Here is an 18,219-nt window from a genome sequence, read left to right on the forward strand (position 1 = left end):
TAAGTCACTAAGTCACTGAGCTTTACATCGGGTGGGTGTATGAACTTGCTAACTCCATGTTGGACTAGGTTGTTCTCCCAGGTCAACTTCACAACCCAACAAATGATGACATGTTTAGCTGTGTGCCATCATTCTGTCGCTGGTTGTCAAAGTGGTGTCCCACTAATGATGTGGGCATCTTACACAATTGGCAGAATTTCTGGAGCAAGCGTGGGCTTATTAGGAGAGAAACTCTTTTTTTTCTCCAGAAACATTGGTGAGTTTGTCGGCACATTGTGTACCTGACACTAAAGAGTCAGGTACAAAACTGCAATGATAATTCCACAGACTCTGCTGTGCTCCCCGAACACATACCCACCCTGAAATGACAGCCTAGCTTCGTTATTAGATGCAATTGTGTTCTCCCAGGTAGTGGATGGAACCACCAATCATCCTTTTTCAAACATATGGTATTGATGTTAGACCCAATAGTTCCACAAAATTCTATCTTATCTGACCAGTTGCCTAATCACCTTTGAGTTGCGACTAGACAAAATAGATGATAGTAGGAAAAAATGAAAGAAGGTATTGTCTCCAACCTCAACTTAATGCCTTATACTGTAACAATACAAGAACAACAATTCCAATGACATTCAAACTCAAATTGACGAGATTGCAGATGGTACAACTAGCTTCCTGCGAGAAACTCTTGGTTCTGTTGCACCGCTAAAACAAAATGAGAGAAAGCCGAAGAAACTAGCTCCATGTTTAAGATCCATCGGAATCTTAAACATAGATCACAAAAAATAATGAGGAAATGTCACTATTTGTTGGAAAATCAGCCTGGAGAGAGAGTCACCAAATCTCCATAAAGACCCTCTGTCATGCCAGAGTGACCTATTACTCATCTTTAATTGAAAAAAAAAACTACCACAAACTCCTAGAGAAAGTGTCGTAGAGATATCACTCTATCTATTCCTATCACTGTCAGTAGTGTTGATTTCATTGCATTTTTTGACAATTGTTAGACAATAGTTGCCACTATTACAGACTAAACCTCTTGTCAATTATTGTAATTCATCTGCAAGTGCGGTGCCCTTGAAGGAAGTGGTAATGACTGATGCATACTTAGACAGTTTTTGTCCCATCAGCTTGTCTTTGACGAGACTTAGAGAGAGACATAGACAGACTTGATTTGTCATTCACATTTGCATCGGCAGGATGCACCAGTGGTTAGCATGCTGGCCTCACAATCAGGAGATGAAAAAAACAGTCAGCGTCTGGTGTGACCACTATTTGCCTCAAATACCGTATACGCCGATCAGGAGTATCCCAAACATGCTCAATTGGTGATATGTCTGGTGAGTATGCTGAAATGAGTTTCCGCAGTAGGGTGTCTGGGCTCTCCCTGAGAGATAAGGATGAGAAGCACTGCCATCCAGGACAGATTCTGAGTTGAATCGCTGCTCTACCGCATTGCGAGGAGCCAGATGAAGAGGCTTGGGCATCTGGTCAGGATGCCTCCCGTACGCCTTCCAAGGTAGGAGGCCTTGGGGAAGACTCAGGACACATTGGAGAGACTATGTCTCTCAACTGGCTTGGGAAAGCCTCGCGATCTACCGGGAGAAGCTGGACAAAGTAGTCAGGGAGACGGAAGTCTGGGCTTTTCCTGCTTAGGCTGCTGTCCCCATGACTCGACCTCGGATAAGCGGAAGATGTATGGATATGCATTATTCATAACCCTTGAAGTTTTCCACATTTTGCTTGTTCCATCACTTCTTTCTGCCGTATCACTGTCATTTTCCCCATGTGGATTATTTCCATTTTTTTATTTTTTGCAAGGTGGCGGGTTGCATTAAATACTTCTGAGAGGAGCGGGCACATTAACTTGGTTGAGCGATCGTGCGTGGGTTGGATTATTTTGAGTCTTTGATATCTAGTACGTGTTGGCTATCGAGCTTGCCAAGAGCAATGACATTACCGTTTTTGTACATCTCTGCTAGGTTGTGCGCATGCTTGTACTCTCTTAATATGCTTCTTCTTGAGACTCCCACACACACCTTTTATTCTGGATGCATGGTCATGGTTGATTCCATGAAACCGTGATATTGGTCCATAGTGGTTGATGATGTTGACCAGAAGCATACAGTTGCACCCTCCACTCAAAAGAACTCCTTCGTAATCATGCAAAGTCTGGATATGAAAGTCCAGTGCATCAAACATGTTGAAATCCACAAATCCATGATCGGACACAGTTGCTTCATTCCGGTAGGGTTCCTGGAAAGATGTCAAAGTCACCATTTTATCTCCCCAAACCGTGTACCTTTTGAACCCCCTACTGACCAATCCAAGTAGTGTAAAACAGAACAAACACAAGACACGGTACAATTTTGGCACAAACATAAATCACTTTGGAGTTGAAAAATGTCCCAAAATAATAAAAAAAACTTTACTTGACCTACTGAACTTTACATAGCTTCCTCGCTCTTTTGTAATCTTTCCTTCTTCCTCGATGTACCCCTTCTTCAGTTGTTCCTTTTTGTGATGTGCTTACAACACATTTCAGCCCCCGCTTTTGTCATTCCCAGTGTTGGCATAGTCTCAGCAGACAATCTTGCGACAACGTCTCTCCCCTCTGGATCACTCCCACTCATTAAGCCCCAGACTTCATCTGCTGCCTTGCATTACAACGCAATTGGAAGGAAGCAGCTCACTGAAGTATCGAGGCCCTTTTTTCAAATCATTCCTAAAAGAACTTCCTTCTTGTATACAATCTGTATTGCTAATACACAATCATCTTTAAAAGTATTGGAACAGTGGTGCAACTTTTTTTTTTAAATCCAAAATACGACCAGACAATAAACATTTCATCTGTTATTTATGGATATTTACATCTGGATCTGATACACACCTTAGCAGATAGTACCTTCTTCTATGAACCAATTTAAAGTAAGATCCAACCATATCGTGCAGCAAAATAATAGGGATGAGCCGGATACTCGTTATAAACGGATAATGCATTTTTGCCGAATACGAGCATGAAACGAGTACATCCCGTCGTTATCCGTAATCGTGATGAAAGAAAATCCTCATTATGTATTCACTCTTCACGCTCTGTGATTGGCCAGTCACACACAGCGACCGACCCTCCCGAGACACACTGTGCAGGCTGGATCCACATGGGAGCTGAGCGGTGCCTCATTCAGGTACACGGTGCAATTGGGAAGTTGAAAACGGCTCGTGTGGCGTTGCCGCCGCTTTATTAGGTTTTCCTCAGCTAAAGTTACTTGGCAAACTTGTTTCGTAAAGTACACGGTGCATTTGACAGGACGCTGTAAAGGCTTTTGTTGCGTCACTTATGCAACTCAATTGGACAGCTTTTTTCCTTGAAATGTATTTTTGTTTTATTCCATGAAGTCACCATGAAACAGACGTGCTACCTACAATATAGACATTTTGTTAATTTTCAGTTGGCAGGACACAGACAGTGGCAACTGTAACGCGCATTGACCGGCCACAACGTTAGATACACCTGCACAGTTGCACCAATAGGGTCTTCTATGTGAAGACCCAATTTACATGCACTGTTTCTAATGTGATTGTTGGCCGAAAACACTAAGGGGCGATGTTTGTCACATTTCAGATCACTTAGCTGTGGGGTTCTCGTCAAGGAGTATGACAATGCTACATGCTAATAGCTGACTGTTACTGGTACAAGCTGGCTGGTCAAATGGATGACATATCTTTCTACAGCTCTGATCGGTTGAGATCTAAAGACAGAGGAGAAGGAAAGATGGCACAAGGGGAGACAAAGGATAGTTCAGTACTACTTCACACAAAGATGACAAACATCAAACTTTGATCTTTTTCACAAACGTCCACTTTGAGTCCCGTTTTCAAGTGCTTGTGTCCAAAAATAAAGTTTTCATCAAAGTGAAGAGCCACAACCACACAATTTGAGTTAAAATGGTTTTCTGTAAACGGCGCCTTAGTATGCTTAAAACTCCTTTGATTTGTCTTAGAAACTGTCTCTTCACAGAGAAAAAAATAGTCTATGCCAGCATGCCAAGCCCATTATAAATCATGAAGCATCCCAGGCAAAGCACAGATGAAAATCTGCGCTCAGAATCTCGGATCATCTTCATCCTCTAAAAGCCTCTTAACAAGATCAGAGATTGAGTCATTAACTTTGTGAAAACCACTTAATAGCAGGGGTTGAAAGGTATTCATCTTGGGAATTCTGCTACACTTGCAACAAGCAGAAGGCTCTGTCCCATGCTGCCGTTTAACGATTCAGTCCGCCTCCGTCTAAATATTTTATGTTAGACGTTACACAGCGGCAAATTTTAATTGTTTGGCCATGGACAGTAGGTAGAACAGCATGAGTAATATCCAGAACGTAAGATTCAGAAACTTTTGCTTAAGTATGAGTAATATCTTCATAGGGCCCAGCTTACAGAACATTGAATGTCCGAGTAACGTCTGCTTAAGTATGAGTAATGATCAAAATGGCTGAAAAATGTCTGAATTAGCATCCAATTTGCGTCTTACAAAAGACCAAGCTCTGCCCATGGCCTGATCACAACAGTCGTAGCTCCTGGATTGCTTGTTTTGAAATGATATTGAAATATTATTATATTGAAATATTACAGTACAGTGAAACCTCGGTTAGTGTGTTTTTCCATTAACGTTAAACATTGTGCCTCGGTCTGTGTACATTTTCTAGTTGGTGTATATGGCGTGCATCTTGTCATGCTAATACAACTGTGTCCTTAATGTATTTTTATCACAAAATGTCACATAATTAGCTGGCTAATACTTGGACATAGGAACCCAGAAGTCAGCCCCGTCGCCCGTTTATGTCGTCATCGTGAATGTCTATACCAGGGTTTGGTATCGTTTACTTGTTATCGATACCTATGCCAAATTGGTACTTTTGAAATGGTGACTGAACCGGTACTTGGGAAACATAATAGCAAACTAATGGAAAACATACACAATTACTCCAAAAACGATGCCTTTTTATTTTTACAGAATTGTGTGTCATGCAAGTTGAACATAAGAGTAATTAAAATACTTCAATAATATAAATAAAATGACTACTTAGTAATAAATTCACCAACATGAATTAAAATGTACACCAAATTGTCGTAATTATTACAGCAAAACCAGCAGCAATACAGAACACAGAGAATGTGCAAGAAAATTATGCAAGATTTTACAGTACTTTAAGTACATACATTCCACACAATTACATCACAAACTGCTAACTGACACACAATTGTGGCGATGTTGGACTAGTGTCACAAGGGTGTTTGCTACGTAATCCTACTTGCATGAGTCGTGTATTCATCCAGCAAAATGAAGTTAGTGTGACGACATGCTTGTGTTGTGATGCTGATGTTCAGAATTCCGGTATTGATGAATTAGTGAATGCACCTCACCGTGATCGTGATTGGTGGACAATGAGGAAGTGTTGTGTGTTGGTGTGGAGAACGAAGGAGACGTTACTCGCACAATATCGCCTTCCAGCGTTTGTTACATGTGGCTGAATCTGCATAATTTAATACTGAAATGAAGCACCGATTTTTGGTGCCGTTACGATACCAAGTTTTCATACGATCCCTAGTGTGTATTGTTGACTGGTAATGAGTCCAGGTGGTAGTGTGCCTTTGCTCAGTGTCAGGTGGGAAGGCACCAGCTAATATGTGGTCAAAAAAGTGTCTGGATGTGATACGCCGTGATTACACTGATCCACACTGGTAAAAAGGGTCTGAGCTATAAGAGGAAATACTCTCATAGCGGGATCTTTAATACAGCTAATGAAGTGATATTTACAAGTTTTTAAAAATCATATTTAGCCCGAGGTCTCACATCTTCTCTGCTGAAATTCTCCAAGGAGCATTTATTCTGTTTGGTGTACATAACAATGAGATAAATTAACAACTGGCATGGATGCCCTTAAGCTTAGACCTCAAAAAGACTGAAGTCTGTGCCGCTGACAGAGAAATTTTAAGCATTGAGGGGGAATTTTGCAACTGTTTATAGATTTAATTAAATCACAAGGCAAAAAAAAAGCCCAAAGGCAAATCTCCATAGTGCTTAAAAGAGGGTATTATTTGGAATGAATAATGTGCTTAAATTCCTTTTTGATGTTTAATTTAACTGATCCTCTGCACAATATGCTGACTTGTATCAGAGGGTTTATTAAGTAACGGCAGGACGAAAGAACAAACAAAGAAAGCATAAGACACACACTTGACAATATCTAAAGCGTACAAACCTGCTATCTCGCTGCAACACAGTGGACGACAGTCATTGTGATGTTACTGTATGTCATTAATGATTCTCATCAATTAAACCGTTCACATAACATGCCCCCGGAATCTGCTGAAGGCTAATTCTCAGGGTGTCCTTGCCCATGTTTATTCCCAGGGACAAAACCTCAAAACGTTGCCAAGCGTTCGATATTGCTGCACAGAATGCCGTGACAAATGAAGGAGTACGTCTGTTGTTTTTTCACTTCATGTAGAGTATGTGCGTCTCTATTACAAAAGCCAGATGGGTGCGCTGCTGTTTCCACTTTAATTCATTTGTATGAGTGTATGCAAAGCAGCGATTGCGATGAAAAAAGACTGACATTTAGGAGAGAAATTTCAACTGTTTTAATCAAATTGAGTCATTCAATACCAAAGATGTATTTATACGTTTTTATGTTTTAACGCCCAATCTCAACAACGTATTTATACGTCTTTCACGAAGAAACAAAACGAGGTGATGATGCAACTCTCCACTAATTCATTTCACTTCGGAGCACTTTTAAGCCACAAAAACGGCCACAAAGTGGCAGAAGTGCATTTGGGAAGAGCTCGGTTGGGATGATGTTAACAGACGAAGGAAGGAGGAAGTGAGAAAGCGTGGAGGATTACAGTGTGCAGACGGTTACGCATCGTAGGAAAATTTCAACGCATGCACACGCGCACACGCGTGCGCACCCATAGTTCAGTTCCAAATGTCAAAACTGTAAATAGTTCATGGTGTTATATTTGTAAATAAATTGTTATTTTGATGTAAAACAACCACCTTTATGTGATGTTTATGTTGGTGTAGTTGTTTAGATATTTGAGCTGTCACAAAAAAATGTTTGTGTCAAAGTGAAAGTTATGCTTGAAATGTATCTTTTCACAAAAAGCTGGTTTTGTCTCTTTTCCAGTCGGGAATGTTCCACTGATGGTCACTAAAGAACGGAAAAAGGTAGAAACAAACTTTTTTTTCCTGATGACAGTTAGCAGACGGGAGTCTAGTCTTTCTTTCCGTAAGTTTCCATGTTTATTTAGCCATAGAACACAATATTCTCTGTGCCTTGAAAGATCAGTCAAAATTGGCTAAAATGTCCGGTTGTCTTTTGAAAAATAAGTGAAAAGCTTATTTAATCAATTTACTGTGCTCAACAAAATGCAAAAATGGGACGGTTTGTAAAGGGAGAGACATGTGTCAAAGACGTGTTACATTGAGTCAAAGTGCTTTGGTGTTGGGTATTATGGCCAACAGGAGCGCTTGACACAAACATGATTTCAGAGACCTCAATCATCTCTTGCTATTGCAGCAATACACCATCAGTAGGGTAAAACTAACCTGTCTCACCGCAGTCTAATCCCTGCATGCAACAGCACAAACCTGCATTATATTTTATGTAAATGTAACCCGCCGTGTTCTGCCCTGGGCTCAAACCGATGTCTGCAGAATGAGAGTCTAGCCGTCGAGCTCAAGGCCCAGACTGTCTGGGACTTTTGAGGGAGTGAGAGTTACCAACGTACATCTGCACAGCAACACTGACTGGCACCTGTTACATATAGATTACATCCTTCCCAAATAAGCAAAACACAGCTATTCATCATGGGTGCTGAAAACCAACACAAAAAACTCACCCAAGACCAGGCCCCATATTCCTAAAGATTGTAAGAGCCCTCTCAGAGTGTCCCGTTTTAGCCCGTTAGGAATCTTAATTGTTGAGGCAGGCACGGATGTGCACACCTTATTAAGTTTCATTGGCAGCTTGGTGATGAGGTGCCGCCAATGTCCATCCATAAGTGAAATATGTGTGGGACAGTCTCCTGAAAAGGGTACCAAAAGTGTGACATAGCAAGCAGAAATTAAAGTCAATTTTCTAATCGATTTGTAAAACAAGGTATCACTTGTTTTGTTACAGTTTATGAAGAAAAACTTGCAGAAAATATCACATTTTGCTATATTTCAGGGCACTGTTGCTCTAATTTATTTACTTGTTTTTGATAAATGCTTAACTTGTTGAGTAAATAAATGACTTTTAAATCAAAAGTAATTTTTGCGGGTGTCTCATATTTTCGGTGTGTTTGACAAGTTCCGCATGGTTTCTGCAGTTTTTCACATAAACAGTAATGCCATCCCATTCATCCATCTTCTATGGTACGCTGGAGCCTATCCCGGCTGACTTCGGGCGAGAGGCGGGGTACACCCTGCACTAGTCGCCCGCCTTTTATACGGGCTTTTTCTGTGAAGTTTTTTTTTCACAGCTTCCCATTTTCGGTGATGTGAGGCGTAATGTGACGTAACACAGAGCTAGTGGATGGACCCTGCTTCAAACTCAGTGCAAGACTCAACACTGTGTTCTTCGAAGCATTGTTAGTTAGCACAGGAGTAACACAATTCACCTTCTGCGGAAACATAATCTAAAACAACAGTTCCCCAAAGTGTATTGAAGAAAACAAAAATAGATCAGTAGAAAATGAGATCATAACGCATACAATCTACATTACGCCATATTTCTGATTTTGAACCAGTGTCACTTTCGTTATTGCCTGATTATTGATGAAAAACATGGAGAAATAACCCGGAAATACTCCGAAGTTCACATTGTGTGTCAATGCAGACATCAGCTCATTTGCATATAGTCTTCCACGGGCTACTCTGTTTACACTAAAGGGGTGTCATGTTTTGTCGAAGTTTGATTAAAAAGTACATATTTTGGATGCAGCAAAATGCGTTTGGTGCACAATGAGGTGTTGTACTTTGGAAATCACAGCAGCTATACAGCTTTTTATACACAACAGACAACAGTTTCTCCTGTTTATTCAGTGTGTTTGCAGGATATTTTTCTATGGTTCTAGCTTGAAATCACTGCAGTCTTTCTAGTCATGCCCCTCAAAGTGACGGCACCCTCGCTGGTACCCCTTTCAGAAGAATCACCCTCCCGCACACTACATCAAAATAAACAATGTTGGCTATGTACGCAAGACCCTACAGATGGATGAATCGACTGTCTTCGTGGGAGATTAGACACTCGTCAACAAGGCTCCCACATAACTCAAACACTTTCGTTCCGATTTACCTATGAGCCAGCCCTTTGAGCCAGTCACTTTCTAATATTAGTTTGAACCATAACCCTTTGTCCACCTCCCAGAGGGCCATTGGCCAGGTGTTGGAGGGGGTTAGTGGGTCAGCTCCATGCTGGGGGCCACAGTGGTGTGTGAAAAGAAGCAGAAATAGGTCAAAGAGAGAGGGGATGGCAAATTGGAAGTGACACTGAACCCCCAGTGGAGCATGGGGAAACATGTATGCACTGTTACGAGTTCAGTTACCCCTAAAACAGTTATTCATTATGACTGCTCACATTTATTTTGTATGTATTTTTTCAATGTGAATTGGTCAGGGGTTCATGACGTTAGTCCTCATTTAGGACAAGACGCATTTAAGACCAACCCTGTTCCTTCCATCCATTCATTTTCCATGCCACTTATCCTCATTAGGGTCACGGGTATGCTGGAGCCTATCCCAGAGAGGCGGGGTACTGGTCGCCAGCCAATTGCAGGGCACATATAGACAAACAATCATTCACATTCATACCTATGGACAATTCAGAGTCACAATCAATGGGAAGAACATGCAAACTTCACCCAAAGAGATACCAAACGGAGATTCAAACCCAGATCTTCCCGATCTCCTGACTGCGTGGCTAACATGCTAACCACTGGGCCATCGTGCGGCCCTCAACCTCAACCCTCAACCCTCAACCCCGTTCCTGTTTAATCTAAAAAAAATTGTGAAGATTCAAGATTCAGTTTATGGTAAATCTGACATGTGGATATGCTACATGCGGTGAGGTTCATGGCTGGTGAGGCATTGACTACTTTGGAGGTTTTTTTTTTTTATGTTAATACAGGTTGCTCATCAAGAGTAAACAAAAAAAAAAGAGGAGAATAATTCACTTCGAAAAACTTTTATGTATAAAGTACATGCAGCCTTTCCTTCTCCAGGAAAAGTTCAAATACTTTGTTGCAAAAGTCTTATCACCTCCTGGTGAGTTTGTGTATATAATCCTCCATCTTAGCAGTCAAACTCATTCATTCATTCAGCAGAGCATCAAAATATATTGAATGCATTTGATTTTCCGCTTGCACTAGCTAGTAGAAAATTGAAATGATTTTTTTTTTTTTAAACACTGGCTTATTTTCATCTGTGGAAGGATGTCAGTGATGAGCACCTTCCAGCTCACGCACACCTCCGCCCCTTCAGGATGCAGCGGTACTGCAAGTGCTTCCTGCATGACATTTCTATGTATTTAATTGTCCGTACAATGATGTCACACTTACATAAAAGACATTTCATAGGCTGTAGAAAGTCATGGTGTATAATCAATGTTTTTGAAGCATTATTGGCGACATGCTGACAAACTTGCAGGCACCGTGAGAGCACTCGGACAGTAAGCGAGGCTTGCGCACTGAGCCACGCTAACGGTGGCGTCACCTTTTTCACCAAAATTCCCCCTAAAAAAGTGCAGGTTTTTTTTAAAGGCAATAAATGGGTGGATCAAGTCAGTTTTAACAGGTATGGTGTGCATTTAAGTGTAATTACACACTGCACGTTTGTTTTCTAAACACTGTTGTGGTGTAAATAAAAGCCTAGTAGTGCTATACTGTAGTACCTGTAGTACTATAAAGCAGTGGTCGCCAACCTTTTTTGACCCACGGACCGGCGTGCGTTCCCACAAATCTCCTGTGGACCGCGGGTGGGGGGTGGGTCCAATTTATCTTATCTCTGGAGTTTTTCCAGATAAGTTATTACATCGCTGTTTGACGTGTGCGCTAAAAGGCAGTGTGCTAGCATGAATTAACTTGAGACAAACGTGCACATTAGCACTCAAAAAGTCATCAAAACTTACCTTTATGTGTTCCCACATAGTATCAGCATTTGACACCAAATATAAGGTGAAAGAAAAATGCTAAAAACACAGTAGTAGTCTATCTGTGCGGCGAGAGAAAATTAGCACACGCACAATGCACATGCGTCAAGTGAGACGGATGTAACCGAGAGAATCTGGCAACTTTTCAAAATAAAACATCATGGAAATGATTTTTTCTTTCTGTGCGGCCCGGTACCAAATGACCCACGACCCGGTACCGGGGGGTCACTGCTATAAAGTACTATTTATGTTAAACATTGTACCACTCATCTCATGTTTCCGATTGCTCCCGGCCTGCCCCGATGTTCGACTCAGCCGTTTTATATTTGGTTATTTTGAGCATGAAAGGCTTTGTTCAGACAAACACGGATGTTTTCAAAAATGCACATTTCCCCCCATGCGGGTGTTAGGAAAAAGCTCCATCCACACAAGAGATGTTTTTAAATAATATCTGTCCACATAAAAACACATTCGCTGTCATGCGCATTTTCACCAATCAGAAGCAAGAAAAAGCAACTACAGCTGATTAGAACGCCTTTCTTCATCAATACTTTGATATATTAGATGTACATAAATGTACATTAGCTTTAACATCATTGCTCGCTTACACGGAGCCCAGAATGTTTTTTTTTTTTTTTTTTTAATCACCCGTGAGTCTTTTACCCATCCACACACGAAGGCTGAAGCTGGAGTTTTTGAAAGTCTCCACTCCGGAAGGAGTTTTCCAAAAGCTTGTTTTTTAAGGACGAGAGGCCAAAACATTTAGAACAAAAAATAGCCATATTTGTGTGGACAAATTGACTTTTGACAAATTGATCTTTGTTGTGTTTTGTTTTGCTTACATGCATGCTCATGTTTTACCTTCATTTGGGCCCATTTGCCTTACCCTGAAGCTGATGAAGGTCAAATGTTCTCATCCCCGGGGTGCAGTCAGTGCGCTGGTGGATAGATAGAGGAGAGTACTATATGTCTTACTGAGGGACAGATACCTACTCAAGGTCGTGGAATTAGACCAGGGTATCTGAAATAGGCACTAGAAGTGTACTCAGTCCACGAACACTTGAGAAGATGATTTATGTTCTTATCCGATGGGAAATCTCCATCCATCTATCTGGGAGCAACTGATTGCACAGCCAATTCACACACACTGACAGACCCTTAATTTTGAGAAACAGCTGCCGCAGGTTCAGCCTTTCAGAAGCAGATATCATGAAAGCAGCCATGGTGGCTATCAGCTTGGAGACTAAAGTTATTGACAAATAATGAACACGAACAAACTACATTTGCGCCCAACTGTTTACTCATCACAGTAAGAACGATTTAATAAAATATGGAAATCTTTTACGACGGCAATCTCAGCATGCACACTGAGATCGGCTAATGTTCTGCCTTTCATGTTGAAATACAAACAAGAAAATCTTACAAAGGGGAGAAAATGACAAGTACAATATTTGCAAGATAGTTGTTCAACTGCACAAGTAAGGCCTTTTGCAAAGCACCTCTTTTTTTGTATGTGTCTGAACGTGACATATACAAACATATACAGTCGTCCCTTGTTTATCACGGCCGCGATAAGTGAAGTAGGATTCAATATTAATAAACAATATTTTCATAGTTTGAGCACAGAAAACCTGTTTTTGACCTTTTAAATACATTGTTTTACCATTATTAGAGCCCTGTAAACATGAAATAACACCCCTACAGTCACCTTTGCACCCCTGTTATTCTTAGTTTACACTACATTGCACAACACTGATGCACAGGCTACGGGATCACTGCAGGGACATAAGAGACCGCCGCCGCTCATAGCATATAGCAAGCTACTGAGCTAACTACGCATGCGCAAATGCAAATTGACGGCGTGGATGTGGACAGGGTGAACACTCGGGGTCATAATAGATGATAATATGAACTGGAGATTTCACATTAAAAACATACAACATAAAGTGGCAAGAAATAACTTAATTAAGTAAAATTTGTTCTGGACCAAAAATCACTCCTTACGCTCTACTGTTCACTGACTTTACAATATCTAACTTATTGTGTGGCGATATGGGGTAATAACTATAAAAGTACACTTCACTCACTAACAACTCTACAAAAAAGGGCAATTAGGATAATCCATAATGCCGCTTATAGAGAACATATAAACCCTTTATTCCTAAACTCACAATGATTCAAATTTGCTGACTTGGTAAACTTTCAAACAGCTAAAATTATGCATAAAGCAAACAATAACCTCTTACCCAAAAACGTAAAACAATTCTTCTCAACAAGAGAGGAGAAACATGACCTTGGCGAAAAATGCAACTTAAAAGACGTACACGCACGGGCAACGCTAAAAACCTTCAGCATTTCAGTATGTGGAACCAAATTGTGGAACAGATTGCGTAAGGAACTCAAACAATGCACTAAGACAAGCGATTTTAAGAAACAGCACAAGCAGTTGATGTTTCCAAAGTACAGGGAGGATGCTGTACATACAGTACCCCTAACTCACGTATTATCAAAGTGTTCTGTCAACTATTAACTCTTTCATCAGTTATTATCTACTTGTTATTATCATTCAGTCTGCTATATAATTTCTGTGCAGTAAGTATATCCTTTTACTGTCATTGCTCCACATTGTTATATCGCCTTGTCACTTTCCAATGTATTCACAATTGGCAACGACTGCATTTGGAAAACAGGAGGCGAACAACTGAAGTGCAACTGATGAGAACCGGATGGGGGATAGAAAAGGGGTAACTAAGCTTTGCTTCTTCCTACTTCTTTTTGGACATGTGGAGCTGTGCACTGTACTGTGTGATGTACTCAGGTGTAACTTGTATGCATGTTCAAAATGAATTAAACCATTACCATTACCATAACCAACTAGTTAGCCAATTTATTTGTCCTAAACTTAGGAAAGTGTTTCATATGGAGTGGGGAAGAAGGACGATGTAAGGAGCCAAAAACGTACCACTTCCACACGGAATGGGAGGAGAACTTTGCTGACATCTAGTGACCAGAATACTACATAGGACTTGTCTTTCAATATTTTATGACTAATAATAGGCCATAGTCAACCACAAAACAGCAATCATTTATTAACAGGATAGTTCAGATTTTTTGACATGAAGTTGTATGACATCCCTATCAGCAGTGGAGCGCATCAACCGTGACTCCCCCCCACTTGGTCCCGTGAGCCAAGTTCTGGTCAGGTTTCTTTGTGGAGGAAAGTAGTTCGGGCTAGTTGCTGGGGTCTCTTAATTAAACGTCAAAACAATATGCGTTCAAAAGAGTAATACGTTTGCAGCACAAAAAAGTCAATCACTCGGCAATGCCATCGCAGCGGCCTTCATTTCATGTGTGCATGTAAGCACCGTGGAACACATACACAACAAAGGACAAGCGGGGGCACGCAGTGATACGAACGGAGAGAAAAAAACGCGGAACAATTCAAAATGAATAGCAACGCAATAAAATAAAACTTTAGACGCAAATCACGGGTGCGTGGGCTATTTTTGGAATGGGCTCATGTGGCCGTGAAATGTCACCGTGTTGGTAATGCATGTTATGGCTCACAAAAAGACAAAGTGAGTCGATTCAAACTCCACCATTGCTGCAGCGGTTTGACGCAATAAGGCAGTGATTTTTTTAGGCCATTTATCTTCTGTTTGCGTTCAAATGCAGTTTTTTTTAATTTTCTCTCTTGAATGGTTGTACTTTTTGGTTGTAATTTTCCCCCGGTTTTAAGATTTGATTCATGAGTGCAATGCCACATTTTCGTTTTTTTTTTTGTTTGTTTTCATTTCAGATACTCAGCATATAACAGATTTTATTTGTGTTAATATAAATACAAACCGTATCTGACTATTAACATTTCATGTTAAGGAGACACAGATGGAAAAAAAAAATCGGTGGAATCACCCTCCTTTGTTAGCTAAAACACTTTAATTTGATAGTGTGAAGGTCAACTTAATTAAAATAGTCAGTTTAACTGCACCAGCAGGAATCAACATTAAATGCCTATTATAGAGGCCACCTAGTGGTCAGCATGTTGGCTTCACAGTAAGGAGATTGAGGGTTTCAATCCCCATTCAGGCATCTACGTGTGGCGTTGGCATGTTTTCCCTCATAGGTTTTCTCCAGGTACTCCGACTTCATCCCACATTCCAAAAAATATGCATGTTCGGCTAATTGGAGACCTAAATTGACCAGAGAGTGCATCGGAGACTGTGAATGGTTGTATTTGCCCCACTTCTAAAATGCTTTTTGTTTTTTTTGCTAAGATACACAAATGTCACACTGACCTGCTATGAATATCTGCTCGAGGCTATCGGCCTCTTGTCTCCAAAACTAGTCCTCCCCATGCTTACCACCTGATTCAAATAGCCTTGGGTGTCTAGGAATGTGAGTCTGTCCTTCATCGTCTCACCGTCGCTCCTCCCCTTGCGTATGTGGTTTCCTGTATTAGCTAACATTTTAGCGTGAATAGTCAGACATTTCCCCTAGAAGACGTCTGTTCAGGTTGTATCGATTTGTCGTCTTGCATGCAGATTTTCTCAAAGACTTTGCCTCTTGTCTATTTTCCCTTCACAATCACTACTAGAGGTACTCTCCAAAAAAGAAAGGAGAGATGAGCTATTTGTGACAAGCCACATTGAGCCACATGAAGCAGAACCACTCAAACTGCGCTCATTTTCTTCATGCTATTTTGTGGCAATTTGTCATTAAAGAGAAGAATAATGTCTGAATTGAGCAGCTCTAAAAATAACTAAGAGTTAAGGAAATATCTCTTTGACCCTTTGGCCATCTACTGGTATCTCACAAGCTACTGGATCCCTGCTCAAAGTTTTTAACTGAAATCTCTCTCTTTTTTTTTTTAATCAAGTTTGGGATTAGTGCAGATGAAATAATTATATTGGGTGACTTTAACTTTTATGTGGATGTAGATTTAATTTCTTTACTGCAGCTGAGTTCTCCCAGGCAGGGGATGGAGCCACCCACTGTCATAATGCTTGACCTTGTTGTGACATACAGCGTCGATGTTAAAAACTTTCTTTATCTTATCTGATTAACTATGACTATCTATAATTTTCGTAATCGCCTTTAAATTCTTACAGACTATACACCGGTCGACAAAATTGTTTGATGTCTATCTACCTGTCTATCAGATGATAACGTGACTAAATTTAATAAGGCTAATGCTCCATTCTTCAACTCTGTGCCTTGTATAATTTGAACAGACCATTCGAATCCAAGTCAGACAAGGGTCAACTGCTTGGTGACTTGGTAGCTCAATTGCAGAAGAAAAAGACAAACACGCTGAAATAAAATGTAAAATATAAATAAAATATAATAAGATAAATAAAACAACTGCATATTTGCAAATAGTGTGTACAAATTTATGTAAATACAAGTTATACCTGGGAGGGCAGACAGTACAGCGCAGTCATGTTGTGAATGATCTTTTACAGGCAGGTGAGGTACTGTAGAGCTGGATGGCATGTGGAATGAACGAAGTTCTGTTGCGTTCACTGTGGGAACGGAACTGGAGGAGTCTGTTGGAGAATGAGCTCCGCTGCCACTCTATGGTCCAATGGAGTGGGTGGGTGGGGTTGTCCATGATTGACAGCATTTTGTCCAATAACCGTCAATCTCTCACTGTCACAAACGCCTCCAAACGAGTGCCGATAACTTGTTCGGCTTTCCAGATCAGTTTGTCCATCTGGTTTATGTCCCTTTTGCTGGTGCTGCTCCCCCAACAAAACACAGCAAAGTACAGGGCACTGGCAACAACAGACTGGTAGAAGATCTCCAGCAGCTTGCTGCACACACTGAAGGACCTAAGCTTCCTCGGGAGTCTGCTCGTGCCCTTCTTGTAGACCGCATTGCTGTTGTCCTTCCAGTCCAGTCTGCTGTTCATGTGGACTCCCAAGTACTTGAAGTGGTCCGCTACTGCCACCTCCCAGACTCAAATTGATGAGTTTACAGAAGGTACAACTAGCTTGCTGCGAGAAACTCTCAAGTCATTTGTGCCCCTAAAACTTAAATAACACAAAAAAACAGAAAAAATTTTGCTCCGTGGCCCCAATTCCCAAACTTAGAAAAAGAAAATTGTTCATTCTGGAAAGACAGTCTTAAAATCAACAGAAAGACCCTCTGTAATGCCAAAGTAGCCTATTACTCATCTTTAATCAAATAGTAAAAATTGAAATCGAAAAATAATAAAAACAACCACAAATTGCTTTTCAGCACTGTAGCCAGGGTTACAACTGTCATTGTGCTATTGATCCATATGTTCCTAGCAATCTCAGCTGCGGTGATGATTTCATGGCATTCTTTGACAATAGAATTGTCACAAACCCGATCACCTCCTTCCATCAATTGGCGTAAATGATCCCAAGTGTAGTGGCCTTAGAGGAAGTTGTAATGATTGATGCATACTTGGACGGTTTTTCATATCTGGCTTCTACAGTTTCTTCCTCTAACTCGTGGACTTGTTTATTAGATCTGATCCCAACTCGTTTGCTTAAAGATGTTCTCCCAGTGGTTGGCACCGCCATACTCAACATGATCAATGGGTCTTCATTAACAGGCTGTGTACCACAGTCATTTAAAGTGGCTGTAATCAAACCTCTTCTTAGTAATAATCTAATCCTGATCCAGATGTCATAGCGAAATGATTCATATTGGACCTTCCTTTTCTGCCCCGCATTACAGAGAAAACAGTTGTCAAAGAGTCACAGGGTTTTCTACAAAACAATGATTTATTTGAGTACTCTCAGGGTTGAAAATGCATGAGGAAATTGACCTGACCTGACTTGTAGTCAATAACCCCTTACACACTGCCCTTTTTTTCAGTTTTTCAGGGTTGCTGCTCTGTCTCAATTGCACTGCGAGGGAATGGGGGGGGGCGGTGTTATAAGTCATGACCTGTTGTAGTGTTAAAGCTGTAGAATTGGCAGGTCGGCGCCTGTGCCAAAGCTTTTTTGCATTCCCAAGGTCAGAGTTTAAAGTTGAACCCCCAAAACTTG

General features: G+C 40.8%; 1 protein-coding gene across 2 annotated transcripts in view; it reads right to left on the reverse strand.

Moving 5' to 3' along the window:
* LOC129182179 (VPS10 domain-containing receptor SorCS3-like) overlaps positions 1-18,219 on the reverse strand; it is a 220,399-nt gene that overhangs the window by 171,171 nt on the left and 31,009 nt on the right. The window lies entirely within an intron of this gene.

This window comes from Dunckerocampus dactyliophorus, chromosome 6 (assembly GCF_027744805.1).
Source record: "Dunckerocampus dactyliophorus isolate RoL2022-P2 chromosome 6, RoL_Ddac_1.1, whole genome shotgun sequence".
NCBI lineage: Eukaryota > Metazoa > Chordata > Actinopteri > Syngnathiformes > Syngnathidae > Dunckerocampus > Dunckerocampus dactyliophorus.